The sequence below is a fragment of the Salvelinus fontinalis genome, chromosome 29, assembly GCF_029448725.1.
Source record: "Salvelinus fontinalis isolate EN_2023a chromosome 29, ASM2944872v1, whole genome shotgun sequence".
In the NCBI taxonomy this organism is placed as follows: domain Eukaryota; kingdom Metazoa; phylum Chordata; class Actinopteri; order Salmoniformes; family Salmonidae; genus Salvelinus; species Salvelinus fontinalis.
The window spans coordinates 23,372,421-23,393,113 of record NC_074693.1 but is presented as its reverse complement, the minus strand read 5'-3'; positions in this window follow the sequence as shown (position 1 = coordinate 23,393,113).

Here is a 20,693-nt window from a genome sequence, read left to right as displayed (position 1 = left end):
TATGTAGCTAGGCTACTAATTTCTAAGGCATCTTTACAGCAGGTCATATGCTGCAAGCTCTGTCTGAGTTAAATCTTTTTTCCTCCATTTTCAGATGACTTTGAGGGGAGGCGTTAAACATGGATAAAACTATCATTTTGATTTCATGGATGGTCAATCCTTGCATCCATAGCCCCGTCTATGAATTTGAAATTGATACCATTCTCTAGGCCTATCCCTCTGCTTTTTACTAAAACAGAGGCAGGTGACCACTTTGTTATTGTTTCAATTAAAGGTAGACTCAGCGATATGACGTAGACGCAGAAAGTAAACAGCATAGTGGATCAGTTTACGCATCAACTAAGAGTGTTGAAGTATGAGGCTCAACTTCTTCCATTTTGTTTGCAATACATGTATCCCTGCCATTTTTAAAGTCATGCAACCCTCCGTCCTTGGCTTGAACTAAATAAGTATTTTTGACACACCTATGTTAGAATTTAGAGATCACAACATTAGTGTTATAAGCAGTTTTAGGAGGACATGTAATTACTTTCAGAACCACCAAAAAGTTACTTTTTCAAATCCTACAGGTGCAGGTAAGATGTTCTGATTTCTATATAGTATGAGAAAGAGCAGATTCTGAGGTTTCCAACACATTTACCTTTGCCGAATAACTCTCAAAATTGAAGATATGAACTCTATTTCAAAATGTCACTTTTTTCCAAGAATAACCACTGGTCCTTTATGTTCAACACAGTGAGCATGCAGCAATAGATCATCTACAGCAGTGGTTCCCAAACATTTATAGTCCCATACCCCTTCAAACATTCAACCTCCAGCTGCGTACCCCCTCTAGCACTAGGGTCAGCGTCCTCTCAAATGTTGTTTTTTGACATCAATGTAAGCCTTCCACACACACACTATACGATACATTTATTGAACATAAGAATGAGTGTGAGTTATTGTCACAACCTGGCTCGTGGGAAGTGACAAAGTGCTCTTATAGTACCAGGGCACAAATAATAATAATAATCAATAACTCTGCTCTTTATTTAACCATCTTACAAATAAAACCTTATTTGTTCATAAAAAATGGTGAATAACTCACCACAGGTTAATGAGAAGGGTGTGCTTGAAAGAATGAACATAACTCTGCAATGTTGGGTTGTATTGGAGAGTCTCAGTGCTAAATAATTTTCCACACAGTCTGTGCCTGTATTTAGTTTCATGCTAGTGAGGGCTGAGAATCCACTCTCACATAGGTACGTGGTTGCAAAGGGCATCAGTGTCTTAACAGCGCAATTTGCCAAAGCAGGATACTCTGAGCGCAGCACTATCCAGAAATCTGGAAGTGGCTTTTGATTAAATTAAATTTTCACAGAACTGCTTGTTGCAATTTCGATGAGGCTCTCTTGTTCAGATATCGGTAAGTGGACTGGAGGCAGGGCATGAAAGGGATAACGAATCCAGTTTTTTGTGTCATCTGTTTCGGGAAAGTACCTGTGTAATTGCGCACCCAATTTACTCAGGTGCTTCGCTAAATCACATATGATATTGTCCGTAAGCTTGAGTGTAACGCTCATCGGAAGGAGACCAAGGTGTAGTGTGGTACATGTTCATTCTTCTTTATTAAAAAACCCTAACACCAAACAAAACAACAACAACGAACGTAACGTCTTAAAGGCTACACAGAGCTAACAAAAACAACATCCCACAACATAAAGTGGCAAAACAGGCTGCCTAATATGATTCCCAATCAGAGACAACAATAGACAGCTGTCTCTGATTGAGAACCATACCAGGCCAAAACATAGAATCACAAATCATAGTAATAAAGAACATAGAATGCCCACCCCAAATCACACCCTGACCAAACCAAATAGAGACATAAAAAGGCTCTCTAAGGTCAGGGCATGACATTGAGTTAATTTGCACACCAAAAAATCATACAATGATGGAAAGACATGTTTGTTGTCCTTGTTAATGCAGTCAGAGAAGAGCTCCAACTTCTGAATCATAGCCTCAACTTTGTCCCGCACATTGAATATAGTTGCGGAGAGTCCCTGTAATCCTAAATTCAGATCATTTGGGTGAGAAAAAACATCCCCCAGATAGGCCAGTCATGTAAGAAACTCATCATCATGCAAGCGAATAGGTCAGACAAGTGAAAATTATGGTCAGTAAAGAAAACTTGAAGCTCGTCTCTCAATTCAAAAAAACGTGTCAATACTTTGCCCCTTGTTGTCAAAGTGTTACATGGTCGCTGCCCATATCATTTCATAGTGCAGAAAATATACGAGAGTTCAGGGGCCTTGCTTTAACAAAGTTAACCATTTTCACTGTAGTGTCCAAAACGTCTTTCAAGCTGTCAGGCATTGCCTTGGCAGCAAGAGTCTCTCGGTGGATGCTGCAGTGTACCCAAGTGGTGTTGGGAGCAACTGCTTGTACGTGCGCTACCACTCCACTATGTCTCCCTGTCATGGCTTTTGTGCCATCCGTACAGATGCCAACATGAGCAGCAGCTACGTTTGGCTACATACGGACCGTTAGTGGAATTCCCGCAAGACGTAACGGTTAATGTGATTGGATGTTAATTATTTGACTAGGCTACCTGTATTTGACATTGTGTTGTTATTTTTGCCGAACACTAGACGGTTCAATTTTATTTTTTGCAGTGAAACGAGGCTACTCAGGCGAGAAAAAAAACTCACCCAAATGTATAGCCCCGTTGGAAAATATAAATGGACTCTTTGAAAATGTTAAGGAAAGTAAATGTACAAATACAATTAACATTTTAGATTTTTTAAAATTTGAATCACATAATGCTATTGTGTTCTTTGAAAAAAATAATATTAATCAACCAAATTATTATTTTTCCGATGGCATATAAACGTCCCTTTTTCAGGACCCTGACCCAGCTTACAGACGGTAGGCAATTAAGGTCACAGTTATGAAAACTTAGGACACTAAAGAGGCCGTTCTACTGTCTCTGAAAAACACCAAAAGAAAGATGCCCAGGGTCCCTGCTCATCTGCGTGAACTTGCCTTAGGCATGCTACAAGGAGGCATGAGGACTGCAGATGTGGCCAGGGCAATAAATCGCAATGTCCGTACTGCGAGACGCCTAAGACAGCGCTACAGGGAGACAGGATGGACAGCTGATCGTCCTCGCAGTGGCAGACAACGTGTAACAACAGCTGCAAGTGATTGGTACATCCGAACAACACACCTGATGGCAACAACAACTGCCCGAGTTACACCAGGAACGCACAATCCCTCCATCAGAGCTCAGACTGTCTGCAATAGGCTGAGAGAGGCTGGACCGAGGGCTTGTAGACCTGTTGTAAGGCAGATCCTTGCCAGACATCACCGGCAACAACGTCACCTATGGGCACAAACCCACTGTTGCTGAACCAGACAGGACTGGCAAAAAGTTATCTTCACTGACAAGTTGCAGTTTTGTCTCACCAGGGGTGATGGTCGGATTCGTGTTTATCGTCGAAGGAATGAGCGTTACACCGAGGCCTGTACTCTGGAGGGGGATCAATTTGGAGGTGGAGAGTCCGTCATGGTCTGGGGCGGTGTGTCACAGCATCATCGGACTGAGCTTGTTGTCATTGCAGGCAATCTCACTGCTGTGCGTTACAGGGAAGACATCCTACTCCCTCATGTGGTACCCTTCCTGCAGGCTCATCCTGACATGACCCTCCAGCATGACAATGCCACTAGCAATACGGCTAGTTCTGTGCGTGATTTCCTGCAAGACAGGAATGTCAGTGTTCTGCCATGGCCAGCGAAGAGCCCGGATCTCAATCCCATTGAGCATGTCTGGCACCTGTTGGATCGGAGGGTGAGGGCTAGGGCCATTCCCCACAGACATGTCCAGGGACTTGCAGGTGCCTTGGTGGAAGAGTGGGGTAACATCTCACAGCAAGAACTGGCAAATCTGGTGCAGTCCACAAGGAGGAGATGCACTGCATTACTTAATGCAGCTGGTGGCCACACCAGATACTGACTGTTACTTTTGATTTTGGCCCCGCCTTTTGTTCAGGGGCACATTATTCCATTTCTGTTAGTCACATGTCTGTGGAACTTCTTCAGTTTATGTCTCACTTGTTGAATCTTGTTATGTTCATACAAATATTTACACATGTTAAATTTGCTGAAAACAAAGGCAGTTGACAGTGAGATAAAACATTTTTGTTGCTGAGTTTATTTTGTGTATTTATTGGACTGTTAGAATGTTCCAGTCAAAATGGCTGCCTATTGATATAGTAAGGGGGGTAGCAAGGCCATGGCTACAGTCCAAATTCAAAGTTGACAGCCCTCGGCCCAAAACCCTCAGCCCTTGAACATCACATCCGACTCCGAGTGTACCTTAAATGTGTGTGATCTGAGAAACAAAGGCCCTGGTGGAAATCTTGATTAAAAACAACCAACCTAAAGCTATGAATGTACATAGCTAGCTAGCACTCCTTTCAGGTAGCTAGCTAGCAACATTTACCCATAGTTGGCTAGCTAGTTTTATAGTTTGGTCATTTATTCCAATAAATTTGAAGCTAGCTAGGTTTTATAGGTTCCTCACTACCAGACTAAGCCAATTTGCCAATGCTAAAATCAATATCATCTTTATATATGTTTTATTAACTCTTGTGTAGTTTTTCATTCTGTATACTCACCTTGTTCTAACGGTCAAAAATGACCCGCCTTCACTAAACCTCTAAAATAAAGCAGCTTAATTTAATTTTAAACCCCAAATCTATTTTGCATGAAGAAACAACCTGTCATTCATCACAAACGTTGTGAATATCTGGGTTTCCCCTCTGCACAATGCAGAAAGACTGCATTTAATCAGTGGACACCCCTTGTTTTTATTACAACACACCTGTTATAATTGTTTACTTTACTAAAGTAGAGGTGTATTATTATTATTATTATTGCTAAAGCTACTGTAGAGGTATAAACATATTTATTTTAGCAAGCGATAGCACTTGTATAGCCTACGAAGTAACAGAAATGTGCAGAAAGTAGTTTTGAATGTATTTTATTGAAGGGAAACAATAACAGTCTTGAACTTTTTGGCAACATAGTGATATATTCTTATATACTGTACAATGAGGAATTCAACTACAAAATACTAGTTTTCTCCCATTCTTTGAACCATTGCCCCCACCCACAAGGTGTATAAACAACAACAATAATAAGAATAAAATAAGATAATAGATACAAAACTAAAACGTGAAGAACATAAATCAATCAACTCTAATTAGCACATGTAGGACAGTGTGCAAGTGTGTATGCATGGACTTTGCAGATGTATTTCTCACATGTGCAGCACACAGTATTTGTTTTACAGTCCTTCTTTGGGGGGCAGAATTGGCATCTCCTCCTCTTGCCTGCCCCAGCTGCAGCCTCAGGTGGATCAGGACAAGATTCAGCCCCCTGAACAGCTTTCACAAGCGCTGCAGAGGCTGCTGTGCGGGGAAGGGGCTCCCTTCTTTGAATGTGTGGGGTTACAAGTGCCTTTCCCAGCTGCTCCAGGAACACCCTCGTCTTGTTCCGCTTATCAGGCATCCAGGTAGGTTTGATCTTGTTCCATATCACTAAGGCATTATATGAGGACACATCAATGATGTTATGGAAGATGACCAGGGGCCAGCGGGCAGTCATCCTCCTGCAGCTGTACGTTCTAATCCCCTTGTCCAGGTTGTCTATGCCTCCTTTGTTGTGGTTGTAGTCCAGGATGATGGCTGGCTTCCTGTCCTCACGATCACTGATCTCAGCCGTTTTGTGCAGTGTGCTCAGGAGGACCACATTCTTGTTCCTCAATGGGAGGTAAGAAACTAGAGTGGTGGTGTGGGTGAAGGCAAACTTTGATGAGAAGGCCTCTCTCCCACTTATTGCGAGGAGTGCAGGGGTGAGCTCAGGCTTGTTCTTTCTAACTTTGCCAACCATGGTGATCTTCCTCTTCAGTTCAATCAGTAGCACACATAATCTCAATTTCTCATTGTTTGTGTGTGTGTGTCTTTGTGGTTTTTGTGGTGTGTAAATCGTTTTGTAACTGCCGTGTCAAAAATTACCCTAAGACAATCTTTGTACCCTGGTGGTGTACAGCTTTCATGGAAATATGTACAAAGGAGATGTTTCACTTTTTCGAATGTTGGGGTCACTAGGAAAAGTCATAAGATTTCAAGTTGAAAAAATATAATTTAGGGGGGGTTCTCTGCTGTTTAACATAGTGGCGGGTCATTTTTAACCTCTTAAGACAACACAAGGGTTAAGCTAGCTTCATAATTTTGTCTGACATGCCGAAAATGCAGCCGTCATATACTTCAGCCACCGGAGTATGAGTACAGTTTGCATTGAATTGTGGGTCATATCAACCCCACAAGTGATCATGGTTCTTCACTCGCTACCTCAAGCTGAATCGAGAGCCGAGGGGGTAACGTTAGTGAAATGGACCTCCACTTAAGATGTCAATCAAACTGCATCCGGCTAGTGCAAGGCCTGAGGGGTTAAAAATGACATGTTTGGACTGCAGCCCCAGTCTCATTCCCCTGCTCAGACATTGCATGCATCAACCAATGGTTGTGTGCCACGTTATCGACTGTGTCTTCTTGTTATGCCTCAAACACTCCTCCATGCTTGACCAGGACATGCTTACAGTTGAGCCTGTGAAAAATAAATGGAATGTGGCACCTTCAATTCAAAAGAGCATGATTGAATGTAAAATGCTTAACAGAAACCTCAAGGATTAATGAGCGTAATACTGAGTCTACACTCTTTCTCTTATTAAATTACAAGATTTATCTAATGATTTTATGTTTTTTAACAAATGATGATGTCTATAAGTTATTTGTTTAGTGTTTATTTAAGCATGGTTGATCAGAATAAATGTATCGGTTAAAGGACCGCTCATGATGTGTCTCTATCCCAAAATATGTTTTAATTTTTTTAATCACCCTACCGAATTTCTAGCCACAGTCAATACATAAGATAGATATGTGCGTCAGTGGCACATTTGTGCATCAGTGGTCCCTTTGGTGATAGGGAAAATGTTTCTAGAACATGGTCACGTAAAGTTACCTCACCGAAACTGGGGTAAGGTTTGGAGGTCCGTATCATTGATTCTAGGTGCATCTAGCACCTGCTTCATCATCTTATTTTCTCAGACTTCTGGGGAATGTTTTTCTTATTGACATATTGCCTAACCTTTCTGTGTGGTCTGGCATCACTTTGCCAGTGTTTGCTAGTGATTGAAATAGCCTAAAAGACAGCATCAATCATCTATATTATATAGGGAATAATTCTCTCCGAAGCTTTATTTACTGCAGGTAAATAACCTCACCCTTGTGCTTTATACTTACATTACAGCACATAGTAGGATAGGTATAAAAAGAATAATATTCTCTCAGAAACCCTATTTACACAAGGTAAATAACCCATGTGTTTTATACTTACTTGTTCTCTCTGGAGCACATGCCACCTTCATACACCTCACACTGAGCCCATTTTAGGGAGGGGAGGAGCAGTCATTACTACTCTCATAATTATGACTTATATACTGTATCTCATAATAATGTCTTACTATCTCATTATTATGACTTACATATCTGTATGAGCTCCATTCAAGACTATCTTATCAACCTGATCTGATGAACTATAATATCCTATGTTTCTCTGAGTTGTGGCTGAACAAGAACATGGTAAATATAAATCTAGCTGGTTTTTCTTTACATCGGCAGCACAGAACGGCAGAGTTGGTAAAGCTCAAGGGAGGGTGTGTGTGTATTTGTATTTATTATGGATTACTATTAGCTGCTGTGGTCCAGCAGAATTAAGGCAGTTTATACAATTTTAAAAACATTACAATACATTCACAGATTTCACAACACACTATGTGCCCTCAGGCCCCTACTCCACCACTAGAACATACTGTATCTACAGTACAGTACTAAATCCATGTGTATGTATAGTGCATCTGTTATCGTGTGTTTGTGTTTGTGTGTGTGTATGCATGAGTCTGTGCCAATGTTTGTGTTGCTTCACAGTCCCCGCTGTTCCATAAGGTGTTTTTTAATCTGTTTTTGAAATCTAATTTACCTGCTTGTGTCAGTTACTTGATGTGGAATAGAGTTCCATGTAGTCATTGCTCTATGTAGTACTGTGTGCCTCCCATAGTCTGTTCTGGACTTGGGGACTGTGAAGAGACCTCTTGTGGGATGTCTTGTGGGGTATGTATGGGTGTCCGAGCTGTGTGCAAGTAGTTTAGACAGACAGGTCGGTGCATTCAACATGTCAATACCTCTCATAAATAAAAGTAGTGATGAAGTCAATCTCTCCTCCACTTTCACCCAGGAGAGATTGACATGCATATTATTAATATTAGCTCTCTGTGTACATCCAAGGGCCAGCTGTGCTGCCATGTTCTGAGCCATTGCAATTTTCCTAAGTTATTTTTTTGTAGCACCTGACCACACAACTGAACAGTAGTCAACGTGCGACAAAACTAAGGCCTGTAGGACCTGCCTTGTTGATAGTGTTGTTAAGAAAGCAGAGCATCGCTTTATTATAGACAGACTTCTCCCCATCTTAGCTACTACTGCATCAATATGTTTTGACCATGACAGTATACAATCTAGGGTTACTCCAAGCAGTTTAGTCATCTCAACTTGCTCAATTTCCAATTTAGAGTTTAGTGAGTGTTTTCTTACAAATACAATGCTTTAAGTTTTAGAAATATTTAGTGCTAATGTCACGACTTACGCCGAAGTCGGTCCCTCTCCTTGTTCGGGCGGCGTTCGGCGGTCGACGTCACTGGTCTTCTAGCCATCACCGCTCCACCTTTCATTTTCCATTTGTTTTGTCTTGTTTTCCCGCACACCTGGTTCACATTCCCTCATCAGACTAAATGTATATTACCCTTTGTTTCCCCCATGTCTGTGTGTGGAATTGTTCTTTGTGTAGTTTGTTACGCTACAGGCAGGCTTGCGCTAGGTTTCTTTCAAACCTAGGTTTGTTTGTTTTGTTTAATCCGGTTCATGTTACAGTGGTTGTGCTTTGTGCTGCCTCGCCTGTGCCTTTGGGCCAGGGTGTATATTAAAGTTCTCCTGTTATCACCCATCTTTGCTGTCCTGCGCCTGACTTCCCGGCAACGACTCACTCACCCCGTTACAGAATTCCACACCCATCAATGTAGTTAGCAGGAGCGGGTGCCCCCTTTGTGGGGGTAGAGGAGCACGTCCGGGAGCACGCGGCGATGCTTCACCATCTCGGAGCTGTCATGGACCGCGTCATCCAGACTATGGACCACTGGGAGAGACAGGGAGTCCCTCCAGCGCCTCCACCAGCACAACAGGGGTCTCCACTACTCGCCTCCCCTGCACCCGGTCGCAGTGGGATTCGTCTCGCCTTTCCCAGGGAGTTTGATGGGACGGCGGCACTGTGCCAGGGGTTCCTGCTCCAGCTGGACCTGTATCTGGGGACCGTCCACCCGGCTCCTTCGGGACGTGAGAGGGTGTCCGCCCTCGTTTCGTGCCTCTCGGGGAAAGCCCTGGAGTGGACTAACGCCGTGTGGGTAGAAGGAGATGCGGTGCTGAACCACTTCAAGGAGTTCACCCGCCGCTTTCGGGCAGTCTTCGACCAGCCGCCCGAGGGTAGAGCGGCGGGTGAACGTCTCTTCCACCTGAGGCAGGGTGTCACGTTCTGACCCTAGTTCTTTTGTTATTTATTTGTTTTAGTGTGGTCAGGGCGTGAGTTGGGTGGGTTATCTATGTTTGTTTTTCTATGTTGGTTTTTTCGTTTGGCCTGGTATGATTCTCAATCAGAGGCAGGTGTCGTTAGTTGTCTCTGATTGAGAATCATACTTAGGTAGCCTTTTTCCACCTGGGTTTCGTGGGTGGTTATTTTCCGTGTCAGTGTTTGTCCCACACGGAACTGTTTCGGTTTGTATTTCACGTATCGTTTATTGTTTTGTTTCTGTGTTCGTTTGTCTCATTAAAATACATTATGGACACATACCACGCTGCGCATTGGTCCGACATTTCTTACTCCTCGTTAGAGGAGGGCGAAGAAAGCCATTACACAGGGGACGAGGAGCGCCCAGGAGTTCGCCCTGGACTTTCAGCATGCTTATAGGGAAGGACCCTCAACAAGCACAGAACTTACACAAATGACTGACGATTGGCTGAGAGAAATTTATGATAAAATGATTGTGGGGGCTATCTTGTTAGACTTCAGTGCAGCTTTTGACATTATCGATCATAGTCTGCTGCTGGAAAAACGTATGTGTTATGGCTTTACACCCCCTGCTATAATGTGGATAAAGAGTTACTTGTCTAACAGAACACAGAGGGTGTTCTATAATGGAAGCCTCTCAAATATAATCCAGTTAGAATCAGGAATTCCCCAGGGTAGCTGTTTAGGCCCCTTGCTTTTTAATTTTTTTACTAACGACATGCCACTGACTTTGAGTAAAGCCAGAGTGTCTATTTATGCAGATGACTCAACGCCATACACGTCAGCTACTACAGCGACTGAAATGACTGCAACACTCAACAAAGAGCTGGAGTTAGTTTCAGAGTGGGTGGCAAGGAATAAGTTAGCCCTAAATATTTCTGAATCCTAAAGCTTTGTATTTGGAACAAAACACTCACTAAACCCTAAACCTCAAATAAATCTTGTAATAAATCATGTGGAAATTGAGCAAATTGAGATGACTAAACTGCTTGGAGTAACCCTGGATTATATACTGTCATGGTCAAAACATATTGATACAACAGTAGCTAAGATGGGGAGAAGTCTGTCCCTAATAAAGCACTGCTCTGCTTTTTAAAAAACACTATTAACAAGGAACTCAAGAAAATTGCAATTGGCTCAGAACAGGGCAGCGCGGCTTGTCCTTAAATGTACATGGAGAGCTAACATTAATGATTTGCATGTCAATCTCTCATGGCTCAAAGTGGAGGAGAGATTGACTTCATCACTACTTGTTTTTGTAAGAGTTGTTGACAAGCTGAATGCGCCAAGCTGTCTGTTTAAACTACTTGCACACAGCTCGAACACCCATACATACCCCACAGACATGCCACCAGAGGTCTGTTCACAATCACCAAGTCCAGAACAGACTACGGGAGGCACACAGTGCTAGATAGAAGCATGACTACATAGAACTCTATTCCACAACCAAGTAACTGATGCAAGCAGTAGAATCAGATTTCAAAAACAGATAAAAAAATATACCTTATGGAACAGCAAGGACTGTGAAGAGATACACACACACAGGCACAGATACACGCATACTCACACATACATTTTGTGTTGTAGATATGTGGTGGTGTGACAGTGTTATATGATGTACTGTTTTATCTTTTGTTTTATGTGTAATATAAGTGTCTTAATGTGTTTGGACCGCAGGAAGAGTAGTTGCTGCCTTAGCAGGAACTAATGGGGATCCCTATAAAATACAAATACAGGGCTTGCAAACTATCACGGATTATAAAGGGAAACTCAGCCGGAGAGCTGTCCAGGAATGCGAGTCTACCAGTGAAGCTAAATACCTTCTCTGCTGCTACGAGGCTAGCAACACTGAACCATGCATGAGAGCACCAGCTGTTCCAGGCGACTGTGTGATCACGCTCTCCGTAGCCAATGTGAGTAAGACCTGTAAACAGGTTAACATTCATAAGGCCACAAAGCCAAACTAGTTACCAGGACGTGTACTCAGAGCATACACTGACCAACTGGCAAGTGTCTTCACTGACATTTTCATCCTCTCCTTGACCCAGTCTGTAGTACCTACATGTTTTAAGCAGACCACCATAGTCCCTGTGCCTAAGAACATCAAGGTAGCCTGTTTAAATAACTATTGCCCCGTAGCACTCACATCTGTAGCCATGAAATGCTTTGAAAGGCTGGTCATGGCTCACATCAACTCCATAATCTCAGACACCCTGGACCCACTCCAATTTGCATACCGCCTTAACAGATCCACAGATGACGCAATCTCTATTGCACTCCAAGACAAAGGAGCTGATCGTAGACTACAGAATGGCTGAGCACGGCCCCATCCACATTGACAGGGCTGTAGTGGAGCATGTTGAGTGCTTAAAGTTCCTCTGTGTCCATATCACTAAGGAATTATCAAGGTCCACACACACCAACACAGTCATGAAGAGGACACGACAACGCCTCTTTCCCCTCAGGAGGCTGAAAAGATTTGGCATGAGCCCTCAGATCCTCAAAAAGTTTTACAGCTGCACCACTGAGAGCATCTTGACTGGCTGCATCACTGCTTGGTATGGGAACTGCTTGGCATCCGACCGCAAGGCGCTACAGGGGGTAGTACGTACGGCTCATTGCATCACTGGGGCTGAGCTCCCTGCCATCCAGGATCTCTATACCAGGCGGTGTCAGAGGAAGGGCCTAAAAATTGTCAAAGACTCCAGCCACCCAAGTATGGCTGGGCACTGTGGCCTAAAAATCATATCTAACTTATGGCGATTCGCAATATATATCTTGATTTTTAAAATATTTTTCTCGAAACAAGCTTTGTTGCGCAATTGAAGGTCAATACACTGCATTTCAAACAGTCAGGAATAATCTAATGAATTCAGGGCTTATAAAATTATACCTAGGCTAAACATAAGCCTTCAACCATTAGACCCACTAATAATTTAATTATTTAATCAAAATAGTTTAACCTAATTTGTTTGCAATACTCATTGATCTGGCTTTCAAGTCTGTCTATGAAAATTCAGTTTTTGTTACAAATCTAACCAGAACCATGCACAATGCACATCCACTAATAATGACCAACTTCTGGTAGCAGGCATTATAGAAAATGAACACAGGTCTCTCAAGCACAAGTCCACTGCTAGTGAGGTAGCCAGCTAGTTTTTATATTTAAAGTCTAGCCAACGTGGATCTATTTGCTTGCTAACACGGTAGAACAGTCGAACTGTTATAAATACACCTTTCTGTCTATCTCCAAATGTTTGAACAACAGCTTGTTCACTTTGTTTAGATGTTGAAATCAAGTGGCCTGCCTGGATAGGAAGTTGATTATTTCTCAGAATGAGAAAGAGTTGCCAATTCCTTATGCAAATAGATATGTTTATGCTCATTGGATTAAATACATTTTTTGTCTCACCCATCTACACACAATACCCCATAATACCAGGAGTGTAAATACATTATTAAATTAGATAGAGAAATATCTAATTTAATGAAATATTTACACTACTACGTGAATAGATGTGAGAATCACCTTTGCCAGCGATTACAGCTGTGAGTCTTTCTGGGTAAATCTGTAAGAGCTTTGCACACCAGGATTGTACAATATTTGCACAAGATTATTTATTTTTTATTCTTCAAGCTTTGTCAAGTTGGTTGTTGATCACAGCAATTTCCAAGTCTTACTATAGATTTCAAGCCAATTTATGTCAAAATACACCTTTCTGTCTATCTCCAAATGTTTGAACAACAGCCTGTTCACTTTGTTTAGATGTTGAAATCAAGTGGCCTGCCTGGATAGGAAGTTGATTATTTCTCAGAATGAGAAAGAGTTATTCAGGTCACTCAGGAACTTTCAACGTTGTCTTGATACTGTAAGCCACTCCAGTGTACATTTGGCCTTTTAGGTTATTGTCCTGCTGAAAGGTGACTTTGTCCCCCAGTGTCTGTTGAAAAGCAGACTCAACCAGGTTTTCCTCTAGGGTTTTGCCTGTACTTAGCTCTATTCCATTTCCTATCCTCGCCAATGATAAGCATACCCATTGTTACGTTCTGACCTTAGTTATTTTGTTATTTCTTTGTTTTAGTATGGTCAGGGCGTGAGTTGGGTGGGTTATCTATGTTTGTGTTTCTATGTTGGGTTTTTCGTTTGGCCTGATATATTTCTCAATCAGAGGCAGGTGTCAGTCATTGTTTCTGATTGGGAACCATATTTAGGGAGCCTGTTTTCTGTTGTGTTTTGTGGGTGGTTGTCTTCCGTGTCTGTGTGTTCCACACGGAACTGTTTCAGTTTTCGTTCGTTCAATTTATTGTTTTGTATTTCAGTGTTCAGTTTGTTCTATTAAAGATTCATCATGAACACTTACCACGCAGCGCTTTGGTCCTCCTCTCTTTCTCCAGACGAAGATCGTTACACCCATAACATGATGCAGCCACCACCATGCTTGAAAATATGAAGAGTGGTACTCAGTGATGTGTTGTCTTTGATTTTCCCCAAACATGATACTTTGTATTCAGTTTTACTTTAATGCCTTGTTGCAAACAGGATCCATTTTTTTGAATATTTTTTTTCTATACAGGCTTCCTTCTTTTCACTCTGTCATTTAGGTTAGTATTGTGGAGTAACTACAATGTTGTTGATGCGTCCTCAGTTTTCTCCTATTACAGCCATTAAACTGGAACTGTTTTAAAGTCACCATTGGCCTCATTGTGAAATCCCTGTGCGGTTTTCTTCCTCTCCGGTGACTGAGTTAGGAAGGACACCTGTATCTTTGTAGTGAATGGGTGTATTGCTACACCATCCAAAGTGTAATTAATAACTTCACCATGATACCATGAACTTCACCATGATATATCAAATGGATATTCAATGTCTGCTTTTTTATTTTTACCCATCAATCAATCAATCAACAACATTTATTTATAAAGGCCTTCTTACATCAGCTGATGTCACAAAGTGATGTAGAGAAACCTAGCCTAAAACCCCAAACAGCAAGCAATGCAGGTATAGAAGCACGGTGGCTAGGAAAAACTCCCTAGGAAGGCTAGAACCTAGGAAGAAACCTAGAGAGGAACCAGGCTATGAGGGGTGCTCCTATCAATAGGTGCTCTTCTTTGCGAGACATTGGAAAACCTCTCTGGTCTTTGTGGTTAAATCTATGTTTGAAATTCACTGCTTGACTGAGGGACCTTACAGATGTGTGGGGTACAGAGATGAGGTAGTCATGTTAAACTATTATTGCACACAGAGTCCATGCAACTTATTAAGCACATTTTTACTCCTAAACTTATTTAGGCTTGCCATAACAAAGGGGTTTAATACTTATTGACTCAAAACATTTCAGCTTTTCATTTTTTATCAATTTGTATATCTTTTTTTAAACATAATTCCATTTTGACATTATGTGTCACGCCCTGGCCTTATTATTCTTTGTTTTCTTTATTATTTTAGTTAGGTCAGGGTGTGACATGGGGAATGTTTATGTTTTGTTGTTTTTGGGTGTTTATTTGGTAAAGGGGTTAATGGGTGTAGTATATGGTTTTGTGTTGAGTGTAGATGTCTAGCATTGTCTATGGTGGTTAGTTATCTAGGAGAGTCTATGGTTACCTGAATGAGTTCCCAATTAGAGACAGCTGATTTCGGTTGTCTCTGATTGGGAGCCTTATTTAGGGTAGCCATAGGCTCTCATTGGTTGTGGGTAATTGTCTATGTAAGAACGTTAGTAGCATGTATGTTTGTGCACAACGTTTGTAGCTTCACGGTCATTTTGTTGTTTTGTTAAAGTGTTTTTGTGTCGTGTTCATCTTCGTGTTAAAATAAAAGAAGATGGCATATTTTCCAACTGCTGCATTTTGGTCCGTTAATCCGCCACACGATCGTGACAGAATTACCCACTCTAGGACCAAGCGGCATGGAAGGCGGCAACAGGACCTACCTACACAGGATCTCTGGAGATGGGAGGACGAATTGGAAGGAAAGGGACCTTGGGATCAACCTGGAGAATATCGCCTCTCTCGTGAAGAGCTGGAGGCAGCGAAAGCCGAGAGGAGGCGATATGAGGAGGCAGCACGGAGACAAGGCTGGAGACCCGTGAGTACAACCCAAAAATTTCTTGGGGGGGGCCTTAAAGGGAGTGTGGCGAAGTCAGGTAGGAAACCTGCGCCTACTCCCTGTACTTACCGTGGAGAGCGGGAGTACGGGCAGACACCGTGTTACGCAGTAGAGCGCACGGTGTCTCCTGTACGCGTGCATAGCCCGGTTCGGTACATTTCAGCTCCACGTATCGGCCGGGCTAGACTGAGCGTTGAGCCATATGTCATGAAGCCGGCCCAACGCATCTGGTCACCAGTGCGTCTCCTCGGGCCGGCGTACATGGCACCAGCCTTACGCATGGTGTCCCCGGTTCGCCTACATAGGCCGGTGCGGGTTATTCCACCTCCCCGCACTGGTCAGGCGACGGGGAGCATAGAACCAGGTAAGGTTGGGCAGGCTCGGCGTTCAAGGGAGCCAGTACGCCTGCACGGTCCGGTATTTCCGGCGCCACCTCCCCGCCCCAACCCAGTACCACCAGTGCCTCCTCCACGCACTAGCTATATGGTGCGTGTCTCCAGCCCTTTACCACCAGTGTCTAAACCACGCACCAAGCCTCCTGTGTGTCCCCAGAGTCCTGTGCGTCCTGTTGCTGCTCCCCGCACTAGCCCTGAGATGCGTGTCCCCAGCCCGGTGCCACCAGTCCCGGCACCACGCACCAGGCCTACAGTGCGCCTCAGCCGGCAGGAGTCTGCCGTCTGCACAGCAAGGACTGAACTGCCCGTCTGCCAAGCGCCATCTGAGCCATCCGTCTCCCCAGCGCCATCTGAGCCATCCGTCTCCCCAGCGCTATCTGAGCCATCCGTCTGCAATGAGCCTGCAAAGCCGCCCGTCTGCCATGAGCCTGCAAAGCCGCCCGTCTGCCATGAGCCCACTGAGCCGTCCGCCAGACAGGAGCCGCTAGAGCCGCCAGCCAGACAGGAGCCGCTAGAGCCGTACGTCAGACAGGATCTGCCAGAGCCGCCAACCAGACAGGATCTGCCAGAGCCGCCAACCAGACAGGATCTGCCAGAGCCGCCAACCAGACAGGAGCAGCCAGAGCCGCCAACCAGACAGGAGCAGCCAGATCCGTCAGCCAGCCATGAGCAGCCAGATCCGTCAGCCAGCCATGAGCAGCCAGATCCGTCAGCCAGCCATGAGCAGCCAGATCCGTCAGCCAGCCATGAGCAGCCAGATCCGTCAGCCAGCCATGAGCAGCCAGATCCGTCAGCCAGCCATGAGCAGCCAGATCCGTCAGCCAGCCATGAGCAGCCAGATCCGTCAGCCAGCCATGAGCAGCCAGATCCGTCAGCCAGCCATGAGCAGCCAGATCCGTCAGCCAGCCATGAGCAGCCAGATCCGTCAGCCAGCCATGAGCAGCCAGATCCGTCAGCCAGCCATGAGCAGCCAGATCCGTCAGCCAGCCATGAGCAGCCAGATCCGTCAGCCAGCCATGAGCAGCCAGATCCGTCAGCCAGCCATGAGCAGCCAGATCCGTCAGCCAGCCATGAGCAGCCAGATCCGTCAGCCAGCCATGAGCAGCCAGATCCGTCAGCCAGCCATGAGCAGCCAGATCCGTCAGCCAGCCATGAGCAGCCAGATCCGTCAGCCAGCCATGAGCAGCCAGATCCGTCAGCCAGCCATGAGCAGCCAGATCCGTCAGCCAGCCATGAGCAGCCAGATCCGTCAGCCAGCCATGATCAGCCAGATCCGTCAGCCAGCCATGAGCAGCCAGATCCGTCAGCCAGCCATGAGCAGCCAGATCCGTCAGCCAGCCATGAGCAGCCAGATCCGTCAGCCAGCCATGAGCAGCCAGATCCGTCAGCCAGCCATGAGCAGCCAGATCCGTCAGCCAGCCATGAGCAGCCAGATCCGTCAGCCAGCCATGAGCAGCCAGATCCGTCAGCCAGCCATGGGCCGTCCCTCAGTTCGGAGCTGCAGTCCCTCAGTCCGGAGCTGCAGTCCCTCAGTCCGGAGCTGCCATTCCTCAGTCCGGAGCTGCCATTCCTCAGTCCGGAGCTGCCCCTTACCCTGGAGCTGCCCCTTACCCTGGAGCTGCCCCTTACCCTGGAGCTGCCCCTTACCCTGGTGCTGCCCCTTACCCTGGTGCTGCCCCTTACCCTGGTGCTGCCCCTTACCCTGGTGCTGCCCCTTACCCTGGTGCTGCCCCTTACCCTGGTGCTGCCCCTTACCCTGGTACTGGCCCTTAGTCCGGAGCTGTCCTTTAGTCCGGAACTGCCCCTTAATGCAATGGGGTTAATGTGGAGGGGGGTCGTTTGGAGAAAGCCTAGGAGGTGGTTAGGTACTGTGGTGACGAGGGGACTACGACCAGAGCCGGAGCCGCCACCGTGGAGGGGAGCCCACCCAGACCCTCCCCTAGACTGTGTATGGTGCGCCCGGAGTTCGCGCCTCAAGGGGGGGGTTATGTCACGCCCTGGCCTTATTATTCTTTGTTTTCTTTATTATTTTAGTTAGGTCAGGGTGTGACATGGGGAATGTTTATGTTTTGTTGTTTTTGGGTGTTTATTTGGTAAAGGGGTTAATGGGTGTAGTATATGGTTTTGTGTTGAGTGTAGATGTCTAGCATTGTCTATGGTGGTTAGTTATCTAGGAGAGTCTATGGTTACCTGAATGAGTTCCCAATTAGAGACAGCTGATTTCGGTTGTCTCTGATTGGGAGCCTTATTTAGGGTAGCCATAGGCTCTCATTGGTTGTGGGTAATTGTCTATGTAAGAACGTTAGTAGCCTGTATGTTTGTGCACAACGTTTGTAGCTTCACGGTCGTTTTGTTATTTTGTTGTTTTGTTAAAGTGTTTTTGTGTCGTGTTCATCTTCGTGTTAAAATAAAAGAAGATGGCATATTTTCCAACTGCTGCATTTTGGTCCGTTAATCCGCCACACGATCGTGACATTATGGGGTATTGTGTGTAGGCCAGTGACGCAGAATCTCAATTTAATCAATTTGAAATTCAGGCTGTAACACAAGAAAATGTGAAAAAAGTAAAGTGGTGTGAATAGGACCTACTTTCTGAAGGCATTGTACATATCTACAGTACCTTAATTACCTCGTACCCCTGCACATCGACTCGGCACTGGTACCCCATGTATATAGCCAAGTTATTGTTACTCATTGTGTATTTATTCCTTGTGTTATTATTCGTCTATTTTTCTATTGTTTCTCTTTTTTTCTCTCTGCATGGTAGGGTCCATAAGTAAGCATTTCACGGTTAGTCTACACCTGTTGTTTACGAAGCATGCGACAAATTTGATTTGATTGATTGTACTTACTATCACATAACTATAATGACTTAGTATCGCATTATTACGACTTACTATCTCATAATAATGACTTACGATCTTATAATTATGACTTACAATATCATTATTATCATTATCTCATATGACTTACAATCTCATAATTATGACATGGTATTTAATTATTATGAATTACTTATCTAATAATTATGACTTAGTATCTCATTATTATCACTATATCATAAATAGGACTTACTATCTCGTAATTATGACTTTAAATCTCATAATAATGACTTACAATCTCATTATTATGACTTACTATCTCATAATTATGGCTTTAAATCTCATAATAATGACTTACAATCTCATTATTATGACTTACTATCTCATTATTATCACTATATCATAAATATGACTTACTATCTCATAATTATGACTTATCTCATAATTATGACTTATCTCATTATTATCACTATATCATAAATATGACTTACTATCTCATAATTGTGACTTTAAATCTCATAATAATGACTTACAATCTCATTACTATAACTTACTATCTCGTAATTATGACTTTATTTCTCAATATGATTTACAATCTCATAATTATGACTTACTATCTCATTATCACTAGCTCATAAATATGACTTACTATCTCATAATTATGACTTTATATCGCATAATAATGACTTAGTATTTCATAATTAGGACTTAGTATCTCATTATTATGACTTACATATCTCATAATTATGACTTACTATCTCACAATAATGACTTACTTTCTCACAATAATAACGTAGTATCTCATAATTATGACTTAGTAATCCATTATTATATATCTAATAATTATGACTTACTTTCTCATAATGACTTGCTATCTCACAATTACTTTATATCTCATAATAATGACTTACTATCTCATAATTATGATTTACTATTGCATAACTCCTAGTCAGATTTGTTTTTTTGGGGGGGAGGGAAAACTTCCATAGGTTCCACTTCTTTAAAGACCTTATTGTTTTCTAGATGTGCTCTTGACTAGAAGTAATATTACCAACACAAATGACTGTTCCTTGTTTAACTTCCTCAATGGCACCAGATTGCTATAATTTATGTGATTAGCTGATATGTAAAATACCTATCCAGGCGTTGTAAGAGATGGAATGCGTCAGCAATGTCTGGGCAAGAGAATACAACCTAATAAGTGTTAAGAGGGAGGATAATGTCAAACAGGCTAGGATTTGTTTCACTAAAAAGATCTGTGAGTCAGTGAGGCAATAGATGGCACCAGTGAACCGTTGGAACACCGGTGACACTTAATACAATGACGCTGTCAGTATAGTAGCCTATGTAGAAATAACTGTCACCAAAATTAAACCGACATTTGTTAAAAATGGGTTCTCTAATGTCAAGTCCCAACACATAGGCTTTGCCTATATGATCCATGGCATAACATTCGCTTAGATTTTAAATGTGTCCCGAACATTAGATGAAAAGGTAGAGTGCGGCTTTTGATCTGAAAACATCAGTGGAAAGTACTCGATATCTTGCACACTAATTACAATGCACACATTGAACGTTGTAATATGCTAAACTGTTTCTTTATTTTTCTCACGCGCACTTACTAGGCAAGGCTCTCTTTCGTAAGCGCAAATT